At 41.2% G+C, this 21857-nt stretch overlaps 1 protein-coding gene across 6 annotated transcripts in view; it reads right to left on the reverse strand.

The window, feature by feature from the left end:
* SFMBT1 (Scm like with four mbt domains 1) overlaps nt 1-21857 on the reverse strand; it is a 130799-nt gene that overhangs the window by 103326 nt on the left and 5616 nt on the right. For 3 of the 6 annotated variants that reach the window (XM_049640697.1, XM_049640698.1, XM_049640693.1), the window contains exon 2: nt 12627-12699. The exons of 2 other annotated variants lie outside the window; for them this stretch is intronic. The gene's annotated coding sequence lies outside the window, so the exon portion shown is untranslated. Of the gene's footprint in view, nt 1-2786; nt 2861-12626; nt 12700-21857 lie in introns of all 6 variants that reach the window. One more of the 6 variants, XM_049640695.1, reaches the window with a different exon arrangement.

Raw genomic sequence — 21857 nt, forward strand, 5'->3', positions numbered from 1 at the left:
TACGGTTGTCAGTAGAGATGCAAATATTAAGCCTTCATTTATTTGGTGACACAAAGGACACAAGGATCTAAGCTGCTCTGCCAGTTAATTTTTTTGCTATAGAAATTATTCTGGTGTGCGGGAAAATAAAAATAATAGAAGCATATTTTCAGTTTGTTTGGATGAAGAAAATAATTTTTAAATCCTATTACAAAGTTAGGGACTGAACTAGATACAATTTTAAGAAATCGATTACATGCTTACAAGTGAATCCATGAATATGATGAGACGGATCCAAACCAGCACATGAAAGATTCATTAATTTATGTTTACAAGTAGCACAGGATCATCCTTAAATAAAAGTAATCAGCATTACAGAAATCAAAAATAATCTGATGAATGAAATAAGCTGGTACTTGAACATAAATTATTTAACTCACCAAAAAAAAAACATGATAAATTACGCTCTGAAGAGACCTTTTTAACATTAATAGCCCTCAGAATTTCAGCTTTTAAGGAGAAAAAAGGATGTGAATTTCATAAAAAAAACAAAATCATGGTAGAGTTCCAAATCTATAAATATAACCATTGCACAGGATTTCATTTTGTTGGGGGGGCAGGGAGGGGAGGAGTTAGTTCCTTGATCTACCAATGACAAACTTCACATCTAAGAAACATACACTCAACCTAAATCCCTGGGCTAGTCTTAATTGGGGCCTACGGTAGTGAGGAAAAGGGCAAAGGGAACAGGGGTCCCACCAATTCCTAACATTTCCACTATTTTCTCCCTCCACATCATGAGAGATTAAAAATGCTATCATCTAGGGGTGCCTGGGTAGCTCAGTTGGTTAAAAACATCTGACTCTTGATCTCGGCTCAGGTCATGATCTCAGAGTTCGTGGGTTCAAGCCCCACGTAGAGCTCTGCACTGACAGTGCGGAGCTTGCTTGGGATCCTCTCTCTCCCTCTCTCTCTACCCCTCCCCTGCTCACTCGCTCATTCTCTCTCAAAAATAAACTTTAAGAAATGCTATCATCCTAATAAAAATAAGCTTATTATTGATAGATCAATGTCATAAATATTGATGAGTACTGAACATGAATATGGTTAGCAATCAAATACATTTAGACTTTGTTGCCCTTGTTATAAAGTCAGAAGAGAAAGGAAGGGAGAAGAGCAAGAAAATGCTGGCGATTGGTCTTGGGGGATGGGGAGCGAGGGACAATTTCGGCAGCAGAGAAAGGAGCACTTGGTCAGAGGTACCATAAATACAAGCCTGTCACATCCTAGGCCTGTAAATGACAGCAAGACTCTGAGTAACCAGTCTGTAATCAGATTAGGAGAGGCCAGTATGATCCTTTAGGTGACAAAGATCTAATCTGGGACACAATTGGGCCTAAATACAGATTTACTGAACGAACTCACGGAAATGAGCACTTAATCATGCTAAGAGATCATGGCCACAGTAAAGATATGTTTCCTGTCGTGTTCCATTTCTAGAAGCTGAGTTCAGTTTTGCGGTTCAACACATGGATGTGACTAGGCTAAGCTGGGATTTCTTAGCTTTCTATGTTTCACTCATGATCTCAAATCTTACCCTGTGCTATTAATTTGGCATCACAGCCCAAACTACTCAATTTAGTTTGTCCTACAGCTAAGTTTATCTCCCCAAATGAATTAAATAAATACCCCCTGTGCTGGACAGTTTGTGCCAGTACTTAGCCCCAAGCCTACCCTTCTAGACTGTCCCCGAATCAGCGGGCCTGAAATCTACATTTCCAGGCCCTTGTAGCTGGGTTCCCCCATGAGGCTCTGCCAGCAGCCCCAAGAGGAGGACAGGTTCCTACTTGGTGATAGTGAACTCCAGCAGCATCAAATCAAAATGGGGGTGTGTGGGCTCTTAGTAATACCACCTTCCCCATATGCTCCTCCAGCCCTTCTATCTAGTTCCTAGAGATACACCCCTTTTGAACTGAAGCACCTGGAGTGGTCTCCAACTAGACACTGACAGTCCACTAAATTCAGAATTTATATAATTCACAGACCAGGGTGAACCTATGCTATTTCTGTGCTAAGAAATATTCATTTGTTCATTCACTCATTCAACAAATTTTTACTGCACACCTACCATAGGCCAGACCCTGTTATAGGTGCTAGACACACAGGAGTAAACAACACAGACAAAAATCCCTGTCCTCAAAGAGCTTACATTCTAGTGGAAGGGAGAGATAATACATAAAACATAAATACAACACACAGTGTTAGATAATCAATGCTTAGGAGAAAAAAAAAGTAAACTAAGCAGGGCAGGGATATGAAGCGGAGGAGGGCTGAAATTTTAGATACACAGGTCACGGAGGTGATTTTTGGGAAAAGAGCCCAAGGAAGTGAGGGAGCCAGTCGTGCACATATCTACAGGAAGAGCATTCCAGGCAGAGGAACAACACGTGCAAAGGCCCTAAGGAGGGAGCCTTCTTGCCTGCTAGAGAAAAGCAGGAGTCCTACGTGGCCAGAACAGATAAAGGGAGGAAGTATGAGAGGTGGGGGGGTAGGCCACGAAGCCTTGTAGGATACAATAAAGACATTAGCTATAGTAGTAGATTCTGAGCAGAGGAGTGACATCACATGACTTAGCTGTCAACAGAATCCCTCTGTGTCAAGGGCAGACTTGGAAGCAGCAAGGGCAGAAAGCAGGGGACCAGTTAGGAGACTACTGAAACAGTCCAAAGGAGACTGGATGATAGCTAGGACCAAGGTGGTGACAATGAGGACGCTGAGCAAATTCTGAATAGATTGTGAACTCCTACCTGATCCTTAAAAAGTCAGGGGCTGGTCCGTGAATCTTGCTGGAATTCACACAATAGAAATTCCTATAGGATTCCTACCCAGTGAGAATATAATAGCTTTAGCCAAAGAAAATTAAATTGTAAATTAACATTCTGCAATAGTCAACACAGGGAAAAACTATGTATAACATGATACGGTTATAATATTTTTATACAAATGTAAAGAATCAATATAGAAATACAGAATTTATAGTACCTATAAATTTAGCTGACCAGATTAAAGTATTACCTTATTAGCTAATTTCTTTTAATTTTTTTTTAATATTTATTTTTGAGAGAGAGAGAGAGAGAGAGAGAGACAGAGAGGAAGGGATAGAAAGAAAGAAAGGGAGCACAGAATCTGAAGCTGGCTCCAGGTTCCAAGCTGTCCCACCAGAGCCCAATGTGGGGCTTGAACTCCCAAACCGCGAGATCATGACCTGAGCCAAATTTGGACGCTTAACTGACTGAGCCACCTAGGTGCCCCATTATTAACTATAGTTCTAAGAGAAAAATAATCATATGTAAATTTTCTAGAAAGCAATGAGAAATTTTTCTTTTTTTTTTAGAGAGAGCGCCAGCACGCACATGAGCCAGAGACAGGCAGAGAGAGAGAGAGAGAGAGAGAGAGAGAGAGAGAGAAGGCTCCACGCTCAGTGGGGAGCCCAATGTGGGGTTCAATCTCATGACCCTGGGATCATGACCTGAGCCAAAGTCAAGAATCAGACGCTCAAGTGATTCAGCCAACCAAGCGCCTGCAGTGAAGAATTTTAAAACTAGAAGAAATCTGAAAGTCCCATTCCCTTAATTTTTGGATGAAGGCAATAAAGCCTAGATATAAATGAAGCTTGGTCTTTCTTCATGCACCAAAACATAGTTTAACAGTGGATGGCAATATTTCTGAAATATATTTTTACTTTCTTGTATGTTTAAGAGTGAGGGTCCTGAACACATTCTCAGTTTTCCTTGGTAACTCCAGCCTCTCAAAAGAACCCTTATGTCCAGCCCCAAAGTAATGCTGGGCTTTTGCGAACTGCTGCCACCACTATCTCCACTCATAGTCCTCCCTGCTGAAAGGGTCTGCTTTGAACATGAGACTGGAAACTAGTTCAGACCCATTCATAAACAGAAGTGAGACGAGGTAAGAACCAAAGAAGAGAAGTCAGCTTTGGCACACAAGCTTTATAACAATTATTGCCAACACTTAGAAATGGATTTTGCTTGTTAAAGGTGTTGGGCTATGTTGTGGGAACGAAGCTTGCCCCCAAATGGATGGCTGGAGCAGCGACGTATGTGCAGTCCTTTAGAGAAAGTTCTGCCCCAAAATGTAATTCATCACTCCTAAGAAAGCATAAAGTTTAAAATTATTTAAAGAAAAATTAACTTTTGACCATTAGTACTACAAATATCACCACATATAAAAGCAAATTGCTGGGACCCCTGGGTGGCTCAGTCAGTTAAGCATCGGACTCTTGATTTCAGTTCAGGTCATGATTTCACGGTTTGTGTGTTCAAGCCCCCCATCAGACTGAGACTGCCTGAGGTTCTCTCTCTTTCTCTCTCTCTGCTCTTCCCCACTCGTTCCGTTTCTCTCTCAAAATAAACAAACTTTAAAAACTTAAAAACAGAAAAAAAACCAAATTGCCAAGGTAATATTTACTTCTCAAACAGGCACTTAAAAGTATAAATAGCAGGGCACCTGGGTGGCTTGGTCCGTTAAGCATCCGACCATGATTTCACTGTACGTGGGATGGAGCCCCAAGTCGGACTCTGTGCCGACAGTGCAGAGCCTGCTTGGGATTCTCTCTCTCCCTCTCTGCCCCTTCCCCATGCACATGCATGCTCTCTTACTCTTCTCTCTCTCTCTCTCTCTCTCTCTCTCTCTCTCAAAAATAAATAAATAGGGGCGGCTGGGTGGCTCAGTCAGTTAAGCGTCCGACTTCAGCTCAGGTCACGATCTTGCGGTCCGTGAGTTCGAGCCCCGCATCAGGCTCTGGGCTGATGGCTCAGAGCCTGGAGCCTGCTTCGATTCTGTGTCTCCCTCTCTCTCTGCCCCTCCCCCGTTCATGCTCTGTCTCTCTCTGTCTCAAAAATAAATAAACATTAAAAAAAAATTTTTTTTTTAAATAAATAAATAAATAAATAAGCAAACAAACAAACACCCAGAAAGTATAAATAGGAAAAGTAACAAGCTTTAACAAACAGGCACTTCTTTTCATCTACAACCTACCCCACCAAAATTCTCTAGTCAGCTGACATAAACTTACATTTGTGGTCCCCTTATTACCATTCTACCGAAACTAGTTTATTTTAAAAATTAATAATAAAAAAAAAGTTTAAGATTAACCTGTTTTGGAAAGGGAAGATTCACAAAATGAGAACCATAAATCGAAACAGTTAAAATGATTCACATATAAGCACTCAACATAATAAGCTCCCTCAGCAATTAAAGAGCAAATACGGGAGCTCAACAGATAACATAAAGTACAAAGTTTGGGGCCCACTAAGGACATAATATAACTCTTGCCAAGCTGCAAGCTCACAGCCAGAGGATGAGTTTTCCCTCCACCCCCATATCCTGACTATTACACACTCCTCCAATTCCAGGTGGGTCCCTGTAGGCCTAAGTTCCAGATGTGAACAGCCCAGGAAACATTAGAGCTAGCTCTTTGCTTCCTCTACTGCTTTCAAAGAGAAAGAGCTAGAAGGAATCTCACCAGGGTTAAAGCTTTTAGGAGGAAACAGCGCTAAAGATAAAGGCTTGGAAAGGGATTTTTAAAGGAAAAGTTCAGGGTTATTTTCTTCTTTACACTGAGCACTTCCTCCATTAAAAAACCAAAAAATTTAGCTTATCAGGAAGTCTTACACTAACAATACAATATATGAATAAGTATTCACTGATCACTCATTCCCTGACCTTTCCTCCCACAAAAATGACTTCCCAAAACAATACCCTGTAAGACATCAGCCCCTCCGACACCCCTGCCAAGATACATTCCACGGCAGGCACTCTGTACCTCTTTTGACAGCACTTAAACACCAGCTATTCCGTGGCATGTCTTACCACAGAACCGTAAGCTTCTCCAGGGCAGGGAGCTCACTCCACTTGGCATTCCTGAAACTCCTGACACTAATGCTTCACACTTCATAGCTATTTAGCCATGGTATCATGGTTACCTCTGATTCAGTACTGAGGGGGAAACATACAACTTTCTACGGCAGCAATAACACTCCTGCCACCAGGGAGGAGCACTGCCACCGTCACAAAAGAAAGAAATCCGCCTACCTCTGCCTCAGGTACCTCGGACTTGTCCTAGGGTGCGCACTAGCCAATCGGGAGCACCTTTTTCAACAAGAATGAATGGAAGAATCTCAGAGCTCGTTAAAGCAGAGTCCCTGTATAAATGTATCAGGCATTGTCCACAAGTAATTGGCTTGCCCTTCAAATTCTTCAAGTGAAAACATGTCTTCAAGCCACCTGTTCTTTAAGCACTCGATGGTCCAACTCACCAGGCTCTCCTGTGGTCTTACAAAGCCTTTCACAAGATAAAGAATCTGACTAACCTACTGATTTCTATACTTCTCATATCCCTTCTTGTAGGCACCTTTAAAACTTGCTTTCCGACATAGTATCTGATACTGTGTGACACTTTCTTCGCCACAACCCAAGTCTACAAGTCACAGCCTTCTGCCTGCCTCCATAGGTCAGAACTATTCACTAGAACATAAAATAAGTGGCAGAAAGAAGGCCACAGCAGAGCAAACACACTTGGCTCAGGAACATCCAGGGGCACCCTCGGTGGCTGACCATCACTACAGCCAAGAGCAATGACGCTCACAGACCACTAGCACATGCCCACCTGCCCGCCACTGGCTCAGCGTGCACGTCCTCTGAACACGGGACACAGTCACGGGCTAGGACTGTATGAACGCAAAGAGAAAGAATACACTACCAAGAACTGTCACACATGTTTTGAGGAAAGTATTTTAGAAGCAACAGCAGTACACAGAGGAGACACTGATGGGGGTATGAATATGTGCTCTGAGTAGTGTTCTGAAGTGTCATAACTAAGAACTCGGACTACTGGGATATACTGAGTTGAACGGGGTTCAACTACAGAATGCATCAACATTCCAAATTCAGTTTCTTCAGAAATTACTGTACTGGAACCAAAGCATCATGTTTAAAGTTCCTTGCCAAGTAGCTCAAATAAAAATCAACTGGTTTTTATTTTTTAATTTAGGTACATATCTGCCAAACGAGCAAAGGAACACAAATACACTTCCAGAAAGTGATATAATTTGTTAGCCAATCCATGGTGCTGCAATTGTCTCAAAACCAAAAACCAAAACAAATTATCTAAATTTGTAACAAGCAGCATGCACTCAGGGCTTGGACTCTAAAGGCCTGGTCCACACGTCAGCAGCCTATGGACATCTACGGACATCTACAGACGCTTCAGGAACTCAGTCTGCAGCACCTCTCCTGCAGCAGGGAAAGGGGGGAGAGTGGCAGAGCAGGCAGAAGGCCTCTACATGACTCTGCCTCCTACTACGCTTACTCCACTGCACCCACTTCCTCTTTTCTCTGGATTTGGGGGACAGGGACGGGTTGGAGAACATTTTTCTACAGATACACTAACTCAGAAAAAAACTTTAAATATTACAAAGCTCATCTTAATCCAAGCACATTCAGTTATCATTAATCCATGGTACTGTTTGTAGCATTAAAAAACTGGAAATAACACAAAATGTATACAAATAGGGAACTGGCTGAATAAATTAACATGCATCCTGGGAGCACCTGGCTGGCTCAGTAGGTAGAGCATGCGACTCTTCAGCTTGGGGTCATGAGTTCAAATCCCATGTTGGGCATGAAGCCTGCTTTATTTTTTCTTAAAGAAACATTTTTTCTAACGTTTATTTATTTTTCAGAGAGAAAACGTGTGAAAGCAGAGGAGGAACAGAGAGAGAGGGAGACAGAGGATCTGAAGCGGGCTCTGTGCTGACACTGGAACAGTCTGACATGGGGCTCGAACTCATGAACTGTGAGATCATGACCTGAGCTGAAGTCAGTTGCTTAACCGACTGAACCACCCAGGCGCCCATGAAGCCTACTTTAAAAGAAAAAGAGGAAGAAAAAGAACAAGGTGCATCCAATATAACAGACTCCTAGATAATCATTAAAAGAATGAGGCAGGGGGCGCCTGGGTGGCTCAGTCGGTTAAGTGTTGGACTTCGACTCAGGTCATGATCTCACAGTTCGTGGGTTCAAGCCCCACATCAGACTCTGTGCTGACGGCTCAGAGCCTGGAGCCTGCTTCAGATTCTGTGTCTCCATTTCTCTCTGCCCCTCCCCCACTTGTGCTCTGTTTCTCAAAGGTGAATAAATGTTAAAAAATAATAATAATATAAAAAAAAGAATGGGCAGGGCTTTGTGTACTTTGATATACCTCAGATATTTTAAATGAAGGGTACCGGTGCGACTGGGTGGCTCAGTCAGTAAAGCACTAACTCTTGGCTGTGGCTCAGGTCATGCCTGCCGTTAGCACAGAGCCTGCTTAGGATTCTATCTCCCTCTCTCTTTCTCCCTCCTGCTTGCTCTCCATCTCTCTCAAAACAAATAGAAATAAACTTAAAAAAAATAAAAAATAAATGAAAAGAGCCCTACCAATTGTTTTTTTTTTAAGTGGGTAGGGAAATACATGTTTTTATACAAATAGAATTTTTCTGGAAAGAAAAAAGAAAGTAGGAGTAACAGTGGCCTACAGAAGGGACTGAGGGTCTCAGTAAAGGAGTACACTTTTTCACAATTTGAAAATATTTTACTAGGTACACGTATCCCTGTTAAAATTAACAAGTCCTTAAGTCTGTGATCATGATAAAATTAAAGCAATGGAAGAAAAAGTGTTGCTATTAAAAGCAATCTCAGGGCGCCCAGCTGGCTCAGTTGGAGAGCATGTGAGTCTGATCTCAGGGTTGTGAGTTCAAGCCCCATGTTGGATGTAGAGATTACTCAATGATAAAATCTTAAAAAATAAAAATAATAATATACAATCTCTTCTTTCTTATCCATCTCTAATTCTTTGCAGAAAAATTTGAATTTATTTAAACAAGTGTGGCGTGGATATACAGAGGTCCACTCTACCTTCCTCCTCCAAAGCCATAGCCAATTTCTTGCCATAATGTTAAAAAAAAATTTTTTTTTCACTTGCTTCTCAAACCAAGATGCAAAAATCTCCTAAATGTCTGGCTCTAATGTAACCAAAGTTTAAAGGATTCAAATACATTAGTAAGTCCACAACTAAAGTCAGTTACATTTCATATGTTAATATTGTGTTCTAATCAGATTTTATGAGGAAACAGTTTCACCGAAGATCTTCTTATCTCTAAACTTACAAAGAACTTTAGAATTTCTGAAGAGTCCAAATTTCCTACTCACCCCAGCAAAAGTCACTTCAGTAAAAAAACTAGAGGGTTTCTCCCTATAGCTTCAAAATTTCCAAAGCTTCTCCAAAGCAGGACTGGGGAGAGGGACTGCAGATAAAGCTTCAGTAAGCATGTCCAACTCTCCTCCACCTCTGCAGATGCCTTCCCTGGCCTCAGGGACCCCAGAGCACCGATTCAGTTAACAACAGTGAGAGGACAGCGGATCCGCTCAGTCTGATCCCGAAGCTCAGCATGGGGCTCACACACCTGCCAGTAACAGGCTCTCATCAGTCAGTCACACCTGGGCAAACGAAGTGGCAGGTGGCACAACCTCACCCCCACACAGAACCAGACTGCTGACCACCTCTACAACTACTACCAGAAAAAGTAAAGCAAATGACTGTAACTAATGCCCTCCAACTGGATTTTTACTAATGGAAATATATTTGTTGAAGACCTATAGATGTGCAGTTACCTTGGAAAAAATACTAAGTTGAAATAATGACAATGAAGTTAAGGAAAGAAATTTTGCTAACCTAAAACATTAACCAAAATAGATACTCTAAGCAGCAAAATGCTGAGTTCTCATGAAAAAAATTCTGAACATCCAGAATTAAACTATAGAACACTGTACAAAAATCTCTGGACTCTGGGGGAAAAAATGACTTCCTAGATCATCTACGGGTTGGTTGTTTATTCACACCTCCATTTAACATAGATGTATTTGCCATGCACTATCTCAGTAGCAGGCACGCCATGCTGGTTAAGACAGACCCAATTCCTCCTCCTGCACTGCTGGTGGGGATGCCAAATGGTGCAGCCAGTGTGGAAAACAGTATGGAGGTTCCTCAAAAAGTTACAAATAGAACTACCCTATGATCCAGCAATTGTACTACTGGGTATTTACCCCCAAAATACAAAAACATTAACTGAAATGGATACATGCACCCCTGTGTTTATTGCAGCATTATTTACAAAAGCCACATTAAGAGAAGCAGCTCAAGTGTTCACTGACTGATGAATGGGTAAAGAAGATGTGGTATGTACATACAATGGAATATTACTCAGCCCTAAAAAAGAATGGAATCTTGCCATTTAGAACATGGATGGAGCTAGAGAGTATTATGCTAAGTGAAATAAGCCAGTCAGAGAAAGACAAATACCATAGGATTTCACTCATATGTGGAATTTAAGAAACAAAACAAACAAGAAAGGGGAAAGAGAGAGAGAGAAAGGGAGAGAGGCAAATCAGGAAACAGACTCTTAACTACAGAGAACTGATAGTCACCAGAGGGGATGGGGTAGGGGATGAGGGAAATAGGTGATGGAGATTAAAGAGGGCACTTGCTGTGATGAGCACCAGGTGTTGTATGGAAGTGTTGAATCACTGTGTTGTGCCCTTGAAATTAATATAGCATTCTGTTAACTACACTGGAATTGAAATTAAAAACCTAATTAAAAAAAAAAAGACCCAGTTCCTGTCTTCATGAAGTTTACAATAGTATATACAAGAACAATGCATCAGGGCATTGTCTAGTTCTCCCACAAGGAGCAATAAGGAAAAACATCACTGGAGTAGATTTTAATATTCTCTACAGTGTGCCTTCAAAGCATATACAATAAATTAAATTTTTTAATTTAAATACAAAAGTGAGCTGAAAATAAGATAATTTCATATAGTGATAAATGCCATAAAGAAAACCAAACAGCCATATGAAAGTAGTACCTGGAGTGAAGGTAAGGATATTGAAGCAAGTTTCACCCCTGAGCTGAAGCCCCTATCATCCTATGATGAAAAGGAACTAACTATAATAAACTTGGTGTGCTTGGAGGGACAGAAAAAACATGGGAAAGCAGTGGAAACATGGCAGAGACGGGTAGGGGACAAATCACAAAAGGCATTACAGGCCACAAAAGGGGTTTGGATTTTACTGTAATGACTACGGAAAGTCACTGGCAGGCTCTAAACCTGGGAGTGACAAGATGGAATCTGACTAAACATGATAGCTTCTTGTTTTGCACACAATGCATTTTCGTGGGGAAAGAAATGTTACAGACGATGGTACTGCAATGCTGCCTGTGTGCCTCCATCAGGCGTAGTTACCCACCGCCTGCTCTCTGCTAGGCTGTGCGAGGTACTGATGGGGAGGAAAACACGGTCTCTGACCTTGAGCTCACGTTCTGGTAGAGATGAGAAACACTGAATACATAATTACAACTGTAATATTTGTAAGAGTAGAATACTAGCACATGAGCACCCAGGGTAGTTAATGTGGCCAAGAGCAGTCTAGGAAGGGAGACCTCACACACGACTGGAGTCTTACAGGGCAAGCAGGGATTTCCTCAGTGCATTCCACTCTGCACAACACCCAAGCCACTGGTGGGACAGAAGAAAATGTAGGGGCTGTAAAGGCTCTTTCTTTTAAAGAATATTATATAGAATTTTTATGGTGGGATGGTGGGGGGGGGGGGTGTTAACACATAAAACTTGTAACTGTAAGTTCACAGCTATTGCTTAAATAAAATCTTATTAAAAACTTCAAAAGCACAAACTTCCAATTATAAAATAAATTAAGTCCTGGGATGTAACGTACAGCACAGCGATTATAGTTAATAATACTGTATTGCATATATGCTAAGAGAGTAAATCTTAAAAGTCCTCATCACACACACAAAAAAAAGCTTTGTAATTGTGTGTGGTGAAGAATGTTAACTAGACTTGCTGTGGTCATCATCCCCTAATATATACAAATATTGAATCACTGTGTTGCACACCTGAAACCAATACAATGCTATATATCAACCATATCTCAATTTTAAAGTTAATTATCTTTTAAAAAGAACTTCAATTATGTGGTGTTCCCGCCACACAAAAATGCAAGTCTACATGTCACTTCAACAAGTGGATCTGTGCTGTGTGTGTGTCTGTGTGTCTGTGTGTTACTCGTCATGAGCTGAGATTAAAAACTTGTTTTATTTTATTTTTTTTAATTTACTTATTTTGAGAGATGAGGCAGAGAGAGAGGGAGAGAGAGAATCCCCAGCAGGCTCCATGCTGTCAGCGCAGAGACCAACGCAGGGCTTGATCCCACGAACTGCGAGATCATGACCTGAGCCAAAATCAAGAGTCAGACACTCAACCAACAGCACCACCCAGGTGCCCCTAAAAATTTTTATTAATACCAACTTTTCTCGCAGCCATTTTTATACTCTCCCCATCTCAAACAAAAACAGGCTTTCGTCAAAATTTTCAAAGAAAAAATCCAAATACTCTCCACTTAGATTCAAAAATGATTAACTATTTCCCAATTAGCTTTATCTGTGTATATGTACCTACATGTATGTATACTTCCTGAGCTATCTGGAAGTATTGGAGACATCATGACACCTCACCTCTAAACGCTTCAGCTGCTGTCCCCCAGGAATAAGGGCATTCTCCTATATAATCACAATGTCATTAGCACACCTAAAAAAAAGAAAAAGGAAAAATAATCAACAATTCCTTAATATCATCTACTATCAGGTACCTAGTTTTAAAAATATTTAAGTATGGGGGTGCCTGGGTAGCTCAGTTGGTTAAGCATCCAACTTTGGCTCAGGTCATGATCTCATGGCTTGTGAGTTCAAGCCCCGTGTTGGGCTCTGTGCTGACAGCTCAGAGGCTGGAGCCTGCTTCGGATTCCGTGTCTCCTTCTCTCTCTCTGCCCCTCCCTCACTCATGCTCTGTCTCTCTCAAGAATAAACATTAAAAAAATAATTTAAAAAATTTAAAAAATAAAAATATTTAAGTATGAAGAAAGGGCTTTGTTGAAAACCTTACTGAAGTATTTTAATAAACTGATTAGATTTATTACTTGTATTTCATTATTTTTCATTTTTAAATGTAATAATACTTTATAAAATTTAAGTTAAAAATCAAATATTCAAAAGTCAATTTTTTAATATTAAAAGTGATTATGGTAATTGAATACGGCAAAAAGCATGAAAGTGGTACACGCAAGATTGACATTTCTGAAGTGCTGTGTTAGTGGAAGGACACTCTAGACAGAGGGACATCCATGGAAAAGGATTTGCAGAAGAGCAGGGTCTCGGTGCAGCTGGGAGCAGGGGGAAGCATGTGAGAGAGAGGGAGATGAGTGGGACAGGTCACACAAGAGGAGCTCTTCGAAGATTCTGCATGCTTTCCGGAGGAGTTTGGACTTCATCCCTACTGGCAGTGAGAGTTCTCCATGATAAAATCAAATTTGTTTAGAGAGCTCTATCTGGCCACAGTGTCAGATTAACTGGAGAGCAGGGAAGATGGGGGGACCATTTGGAGTCAATAGAACAATGTTTACATTTTTCACTACAAATACTTAACATTTTAGTAACACTGTGGGTTGAATAAACCTGCTATACTGGTCAAGGGACAAAACAAAAACAGTAAAATTAAACTAAGTTTATCTTGAATGTTCATGTTATAGAAATGCAGCTTTAAAGACAGAAAAGTACAGTCAGAAGAGACATGTAAATTTTGAAAGAAGCCGTTGGGCACTTCTGAAGGTTTCAGCATTTAAGGAGCTGGCTCTTTTAATACCCAGTTTCACTTTCCAAAGTGGCTTTCCGTTTTCTTGGCAGATTCATCACTGGCACTAATTTTATGTTTATCAGTCACAATTAAAAATTTCCAAAGGAAAACCAATGGGAAAGAGGTGGGTGCAAAACATAAAGCGATTTTCAAACACACAGAGTGCCCTCAGGGCAGTACTAGAAGTAACTGCAGAAGCTCCCTGTACAGAGTCCAGGCGCCGGATGCCAAATCTGCCCAGAGGAGGAGGAGGGGGGGGGGGAAGGGGGAGGAGGGGGGAGGGAAAGGAGGGAGGAGGAGGGGGAAGGATGGAGAGGGGAGGGGGAGGAGGGAGTAGGAGGGGGGAGGATGGAGGAGGGGGAGGAAGAAGAGGAGGGGGAGGAAGGAGAGGCGTGGAGAGGAGGTGGGAGGGGGAGGAAGGAGAGGAGTGGGGAGGAGGTGGGAGGGGGAGGAGGAGGGCAGCCCTGGGAGGCTGGCTAAGCAACAGGGCAGGATGGGATGCTAGCCCTTTACTCCCTTCCCCCAGGAGACCTCTAGTTTTATTTAGGTTACATATCAGGCTTCCTAGAAAGATTTCATTTGAACAAAGGGTTCCATAGCTTTAAAAACGTTTGAAAGCTAACAAGTCTGAATTGCATGAACGTTCTTAAGTCAGAGGCTGGTAACTGAAGAAGACTGAGTTCCACAGGAGAGCTGCCGCACGATGAAACAAACACCATTACTACCATCGCTGAGGAGGAACGTAGACAAGGAGATCTCGGCAGACAGGCCTACTGGAAGAGTGGCAGCTTTGGAGTAGAATAAGGAATTGTTTTGGACCTGTGCCTTTTGAGGGACCAGTGGGGCATTCAAATTGGAAAGGTCCAGACAGTAAAGGACATGTGGATACAAAGCTTAACAGAAAGGTTTAAGAGGGCTAGGTGGTCTAAACGTGGATGAATCCACCAAAAGAGCTGTAAACAGAGAAACAAGGGTGGGTCTGAAAAGGTCATGGAAGGCAAAAAGAAAAGGGTCTTCCTCAAGACAGGACCCTGTGGGGCCATCCACACACAGGGCCACTTTAGGAGGAGACCCTGAATTTGCAATAGCCTGTGTCCGATAACAGAGAGGGCACAGGCTAGACTGGTTAGAAATGGTTTTCTACAAAGCAGAGGCTACAGAAGGGCAAGGGAGTAAGAGTAAGGGTACTGGCTAGGAAGCAAGTGAAAGACTGGACAATGGGTCCAGATCTGAAGGGGCTGGAACTCAGAGAAAAAGGAGATCACAATGAGATGGGGGCGTATGGAAGCCTCCTGAGGAGGCTGTAGAAAAACACCACACCAGAATCTAAGATTTCACTAGTAGAGGTATTCTGGAAAGAGCTCCTTTTAGACATGTTAATAGGAAGCCAAGATGAGGGTAAAGACTGGGCGGGGACATTGGGACAAGGTCTTCAGAACCCTGTAGTGCCTTAAGGCCCTGGGTCTGGCAGCAGGAGTCATGCAACCCTCCTCAAGCACTCATTGCAAAAAAGGGAGATCCACCCTACAAGGGAAGGCCACAAGAGCCCACCCAACTCTCCATTCCCTTGTCATGCCCACTACTGGCAACCGGATCTGACAACTGAGTCATTTAAAGCTGCTCTCAGTTCACCCTGGAGACCCTACGTGCCCCTTAAGGAAAAAGCACCCTCCCACCCCTGTAGCATCTAGGAGCAGATCTGTTTCCCAATTTATGTACAATGTTATTTGTATTAATAATAAAAACTATGTACATTTTAAATGTAAATATAACTCATCATTGAAGACTGGGAAACCAGCTTTAAAAAGGAAACAAAATGGGGGGCGCCTGGGTGGCTCAGTTGGTTGGGCGTCCGACTTTGGCTCAGGTCATGATCTCACGGTCCGTGGGTTTGAGCCCCGCGTCGGGCTCTGTGCGGACAGCTCAGGGCCTGGAGCCTGTTTCGGATTCTGTGTCTCCCTCTTTCTCTGACCCTTCCCTGTTCATGCTCTCTCTCTCTCTCTGTCTCAAAAATAAATAAATGTTAAAAAAAAAAATTTTAAAAAAGGAAACAAAATGGAAATAATAAACATTAATTACATTGAGAAGTTGAGGGGTTCAAATATCATAAATGACCATAATCACAACAACAAAACACTCAAAGTTTTTCAAATTTCTACCTTTAGTTACCAGACTACCTACTCCTGCCCATTTTGCTCAATAATAAAAATGAAAACGAATAAAAAGGAAACTATACTCCTGGAAAGAACACCTATCTACTAATTTTTTTTTTTAAAAAAGGAAAGGATGGGGCGCCTGGCTGGCTGGGTTGGTAGAGCATATGACGCGATCTCAGGGTTGTGAGTTCAGGCCCCGTGTTGGGCAGGAAGCTCACTTAAAAAAGAAAAAAAAAAAAAAGAATGTCTAACAGTTTACTCACAAACACCAATGTTTATTTTAAAAAATTAACAAAATGACTCTGGTGTATAAATTGGGCTTTTCAAAATATCTAACTGACAATTCAGGAGCACCAATGACCCACAATAGGGAGAGAATGGTGTAAAAGAGGTGCTCACTAGTGTCCTAGGGACGGTATCTGTCAAAGAAACTGACACATTCAGAAAAACCTTACTAACTCTAGGAAGCAACTAACCACTCTGATTTCCTTAAGAACTGAGCAGTAAGTTAAGGCACCAAAAAAAAAAAAAAAGAAAAGAAAAGAAAAGAAAAGAAAAGAAAAGAAAAGAAATCAGGCTTCATGCCATTGTCAATTTTTCAAGGGTTTCAAGAAAGATAATCAAAAGCAGCCTTGTCAAGAAGGCAGTCATAGGAGCGGTGATCAAGAAATGCCCCAAAGTATCTGCCCTTTTCCAGTAACAGAGTATTCAGTAGACTCACCCATGTTTACTACACTAATACAGGCATTTAAACATTAAGAGTTAAAACAACAAGAAAAAATGTACAGCTCTTTAGCCATTCTGAAAGTGCTAACTGTTCAACGTGTAATCCTTAATTCTGTCAAACCTGCTTTCCCTCTATGACTGGATATCTGTATTTCACAAATGCAAAGTTAAAGTAATACAATAAATTTAAAATATAAAGCATTATTTATGTAGTAATATTATTAAGTAGATTATTGAGCCTCTTTAAAAACTCACTAGTTTTCCATGAATACAGAAATGAGATGTTAAATATGGCAAAACCTCAACTAACCGGAACAGCTGGTCAATGAGTCACTGACTAATCATGCCTCTCAGATAGCTGAAGGCCTATTTACAACTTTGAATACGCAAACTTTTTTGGTTAACTGTTCTGGATAGATGTTTTGACCCAGACCTACATTGTGAACACGTGATTACGCGGTAAGATGTAATCCTAAGACACACAAGGCTCTCTGTTCCACCCAAGTGAGACCCCAGACTGTAGCAACCCCTGCTTCTACACTTTCCCGTCTTCTACACCGTTGGCACAGTCTGCTTCCATCCGTCTCTGGCATCCCAATAACCAAGTATGTCAGGACCTGGTTCTCCCAGCTCTGCCGGCAACCTACAGAGTTCTTCCACGCAAGATAAACGAGTCCTAGTGTAGAAATCTAGAGGTTTCTGTGACCTCTATTTTACATGCTGTGAAAATACATTTTTAAAAATGTACTTCCTCAAAAAGAAATTCTGATGCACATGCTACAGTACCTATGGATGACCCTCAAGGACACTATGCGGAAACAAGCCATTCACGAGAGGACAAAAACAGTATGATTCCACATATATGAAGTGGCCAGAGTAGCTAAGTTCATAAGAGGGAAAATAGAATCGTGTTTGCTAGGGCCTGGCAGGGAAAGGGAAATGGGAGTTACTGTCAGTGGGCTCGGAATTTCAGTTTGGGAAACGTTCTAGAAATGGATAGTGGTGACAACTGCCTGCACAACATCGTGAATGTATTTAACGCCACTGAATTGTACACTTCAAAATTGTTCTCTCTCTCTCTCTCTCTCTAAAAAAAATTTTTTTAAAAAAAGGGAGCACCTGAGTGGCTCAGTACGTTAAGTGTCCAACTTTGGTTCAGGTCATGATCTCATGGTTTGTGGGTTTAAGCCCCGTGTCGAGCTCTGTGCTGACAGCTCAGAGCCTGGAGCCTGCTTCAGATTCTGTGTCTCCCTCTGTCTCTGCCCCTCCCCCACTCGCACTCTCTCTCAAAAATAAACATTAAAAAAAAAGTAAACAAATAAAATGGTGAATTTGGGAGCACCTCGGTGGCTCATTAGCTTGAGCGTCTGATGTCAGCCCAGGTCATGATCTCATGGTTAGTAAGTTCAAGGCCCACATCAGGCTCACTACTGACAGCACAGAGCCCACTTTGGGTCCTCTGTTCCCCTCCCTCTCCGCCCCTCCCTCACTTGTGCACATGTTCTCTCAAAAATAAACGTTAAAAAAAAAAATAAAATGGTAAATTTTATGTTATGTATATTTTACAAGCAAAATAATTAAAAATTTTAAATATAATGAAGATTTACTTCCTCACTGTGTTCACTATGTTCTAGACAGGTGACATGCTAAGTGATTCTGTGTCTTCTTCATTCAATTACCCCAAGGAAGTTATTTATTTACACACAAACAAAAATGGGCCAAAATGGTACCTTAAAATTATGATTCCAAATTACCATATATTGTTTTTCACATGGAGAAAGCATGCTTTACAGGAAATGACCCATTAGAAAGACCACTAGTAAAAATTCAGAGCCAGAAAGCACTCTAATGTGGGCAACAAATAGATGGGAAAAGAATGCAAAACTAGAGGTAGCTCATAGGTAGCCTTACCACTGAGGAGATGCTACACAGCGACCACCTCAAATGTTTTTTTAAAACTCTGCAGGAGGGGGACACCCGAGTGGCTCAGTCAGTTGAGTCGGACTTCAGTTTAGATCATAATCCCACGGTTTGTGGGTTCAAGCCCCACATTGGGCTCTCAGCCATCAGCACAGAGTCCACTTCAGATCCTGTCTCCCTTTCTCTGTCCCTCCCCAGCTCGCGCTCTCTCTCCTTCTCTCAAAATTAAAAAAATGTAAAAGGAAAAAACTATCCAGGGTAACAGAGTGCCTGGATGACTCAGTGGGTTAAGCGCCCAACTCTTGATTTCAGCTCAGGTCATGATCTTACAGTTCATAGGATGGAGCCTCGCGTCAGACTCTGCACTGACAGTGTGGAGCCTGCTTGGGATTCTGTCTCTCCCTCTCTTTCTCTCTCTCTGCCCCTCTCATACGTGCTCTCGCTCTCTCTCATAAATAAATAAATGGAAAAAAAAAAAAACTATTCAGGGGCACCTGCGTGGTTCAGTTGGTTGAGCCTCCCCAACTCTTGATCTTGGCTCAGCTCTTTGATCTCAGCTCCTTCCCTGCTTGTGCAGTCTTTCTCTGTCTCTCAAAATAAATAAATAAACTTTTAAAAAATTAAAACAAAACTATTCAGTGTAAAAAAAATAATTTGGAATCCAAATCAAAATATTTGTTGGTTAACACTGTCAACTGAACGTCAGCATCAGAAACTCTTGAGGTATTTTAGTAGTTGCTAAAGTTCTCTGCCCGTCCGTCTCATGTTGTCACTCCAAGTACGTTAACTATCTTGCACTTGCAACTGCCGACAAACCACCTTCCATCTCTCATCTAAGACCCTCTCCAAACGTCATCTCAGACTAAAACCAACTTTCCCAGACCAAACAGATACTCTGAACTGCCCTATGCCAAATCGGTTTAGCAACTAACCTTTCTCGAGATTAAGCAAAAGTGTCAAAAAGAAACCTACACACAACACGGTTAGAAATGCCACCTCATAGCCTCTCCCTGCACAGCCAAATGCCTGACTCTGATGGTACCAAACTTTCAAACCACAAAGTTCAGTACTTAGTATCTTTTAGCACAACATAAAGACTACATCTTTTGTTTTTTAATTACACTCTTGAGTGATCACCTAAAGACTAAGAGAGCTCAATAAGGTTAAAAACATCCTCTTGGATAAGAGACTAGAAATTAATTATATACAAATCTTCAGGTGCCTCTGAATTACAGGCAAAGGTTTACATCCAAACTTGTTAAAACTTCTGCAGTGAAGTCATAATTTTTCTATTAATAACTTGTCTTTGTTCTTATTCTCTCTCCCACTTTTGTAAAATTTAAAAATGAACTGGCAACAACCTGACCACATCCTTTTTGTTTTAAATCATTTCCAATGGGGCTAGTACCACTTGAAGAAACAGAATCCTATCAAAATCCCACTCCCTGAAGTATAATGGTTCAAAATCTCCCCATAACCAAAATCCCCAGAGACCTTCGCCCAATTTAACAACTATGTATAGGGAGAAATATTGTTTCAATTGCAAAGCATCCCAGTTAGGTAACAAATGCTACTTACAGAAAGATAACTGCCTGCCCTAACAAAGCTACACCATTTACTGATCATGTGCTTTTTATGTACAAAAATATTTGGCATTCAAAATACCTGCCTACAGGGGCGCCTGGGTGGCTCAGTCGGTTAAGCGGCCGACTTCGGCTCAGGTCATGATCTCGCGGTCCGTGAGTTCGAGCCCCGCGTCGGGCTCTGTGCTGACAGCTGGGAGCCTGGAGCCTGTTTCAGAGTCTGTGTCTCCCTCTCTCTGACCCTCCCCCGTTCATGCTCTGTCTCTCTCTGTCTCAAAAATAAATAAACGTTAAAAAAAATTAAAAAAAAAAAACAAAACAAAAAAAACAAAAAAAAACAAAATACCTGCCTACATAATGGTCTGCTTTTTGGATCATATTCATTTATTTAACATGAGCATAACATGAAGTCTTAATAAAAAGGCCAATGAAGTTTTAAGAGTTCACCTGTTCTATAGACTTTAAAGTCAAACGATGTCTGTATCCATACCCTCGTTCTGTAGCTAAGCCCAGTCTATCACCACTGTGAAAGCAAAAGTACCCTACAGAAGCAGCAAGTTACGGACAGGAAAACCATTTTTAAAGAGAAAAATTAAAATTCAAAGGAACAAATATTAAAAGGGGAAATGACCTTTCCTATGTATTTTGTTTCTCATTTTGCATCTTTAGTTGCAACTCTCAAAATTTAACAAGGTTTAAGTTAAACAGTTGATCATGTAAAAGCTAAAAAATCTCTAAAAAAAAAAAAAAAAAAAAAAAAAAGGCATACACACAACCAGTGGATCAATTACTAAGTGATGAATTACTGTCTTAACTAATGATGCTATGAATCTTGGAGTAGAGTAACCAAACCTAGCTTAGCTGTTGGCTAGTTAACTGACTGGCTTAGTCACAGAAAACAATTATTCAGCGAAATCCATTTCACAAAAGAAAATCTTTTTCTTTTAAGTTTATTTTTTTGAGAGAGTGCTCACGCAGGCACAAGTGGGAGAGGGGAAGACAGGGAGGGAGAGGGAGAATCCCAAGCAGGCTCCTCATTATCAGCATAGAGCCACATGCGGGTCTTAAACTCACAAACCTCAAGATCATCACCTGAGCCAAAGTCAGATGCTTAACTGACTGAGCCACCCAGAAATCCCCAAGAAAATCTTTGAACTTAGTGGACTATGCCCCATACATCACTACCACAGGCCTTAGGCAGTTCCCAACTTTGTATCACAAAGACATCCTTGCAATAAAAAACACAGGCCATTGTGAAGAATCGACAAGAATTCACTTACAACTTCTAACTCCTCTCCTTCAGAAGCAGAAACAAGAAAATGTACAGGAATATATTAAAAGGCATTTGGGAAGAGTAAGCAAATTGCTGAAGTACTTGCTTCAGTGAAAAAACAAAACAAAACAAAACAAAAACTTCCTAGATGGCTAATACAAAAAGGTATCCTAATCATGTTGAAATAAAAAAAATAATCACACTTGACATAATTTTCAGTTACCTTTTGTTTTTGCTTTCATCACTAAAGTTTTAATGACTGGATAAGCCAGGCAAATATCCTGCATATATAAATCAAGTTAATTGCTGTCATTTAAAAGGTTGTTAAAGCTTTATGCCCACATTCTTTAATTCACTGAACTTTAAAAAATCAATTTTCATTCAATTTTCTCAGCAAAT

This window comes from Panthera uncia, chromosome A2, assembly GCF_023721935.1.
Source record: "Panthera uncia isolate 11264 chromosome A2, Puncia_PCG_1.0, whole genome shotgun sequence".
NCBI lineage: Eukaryota > Metazoa > Chordata > Mammalia > Carnivora > Felidae > Panthera > Panthera uncia.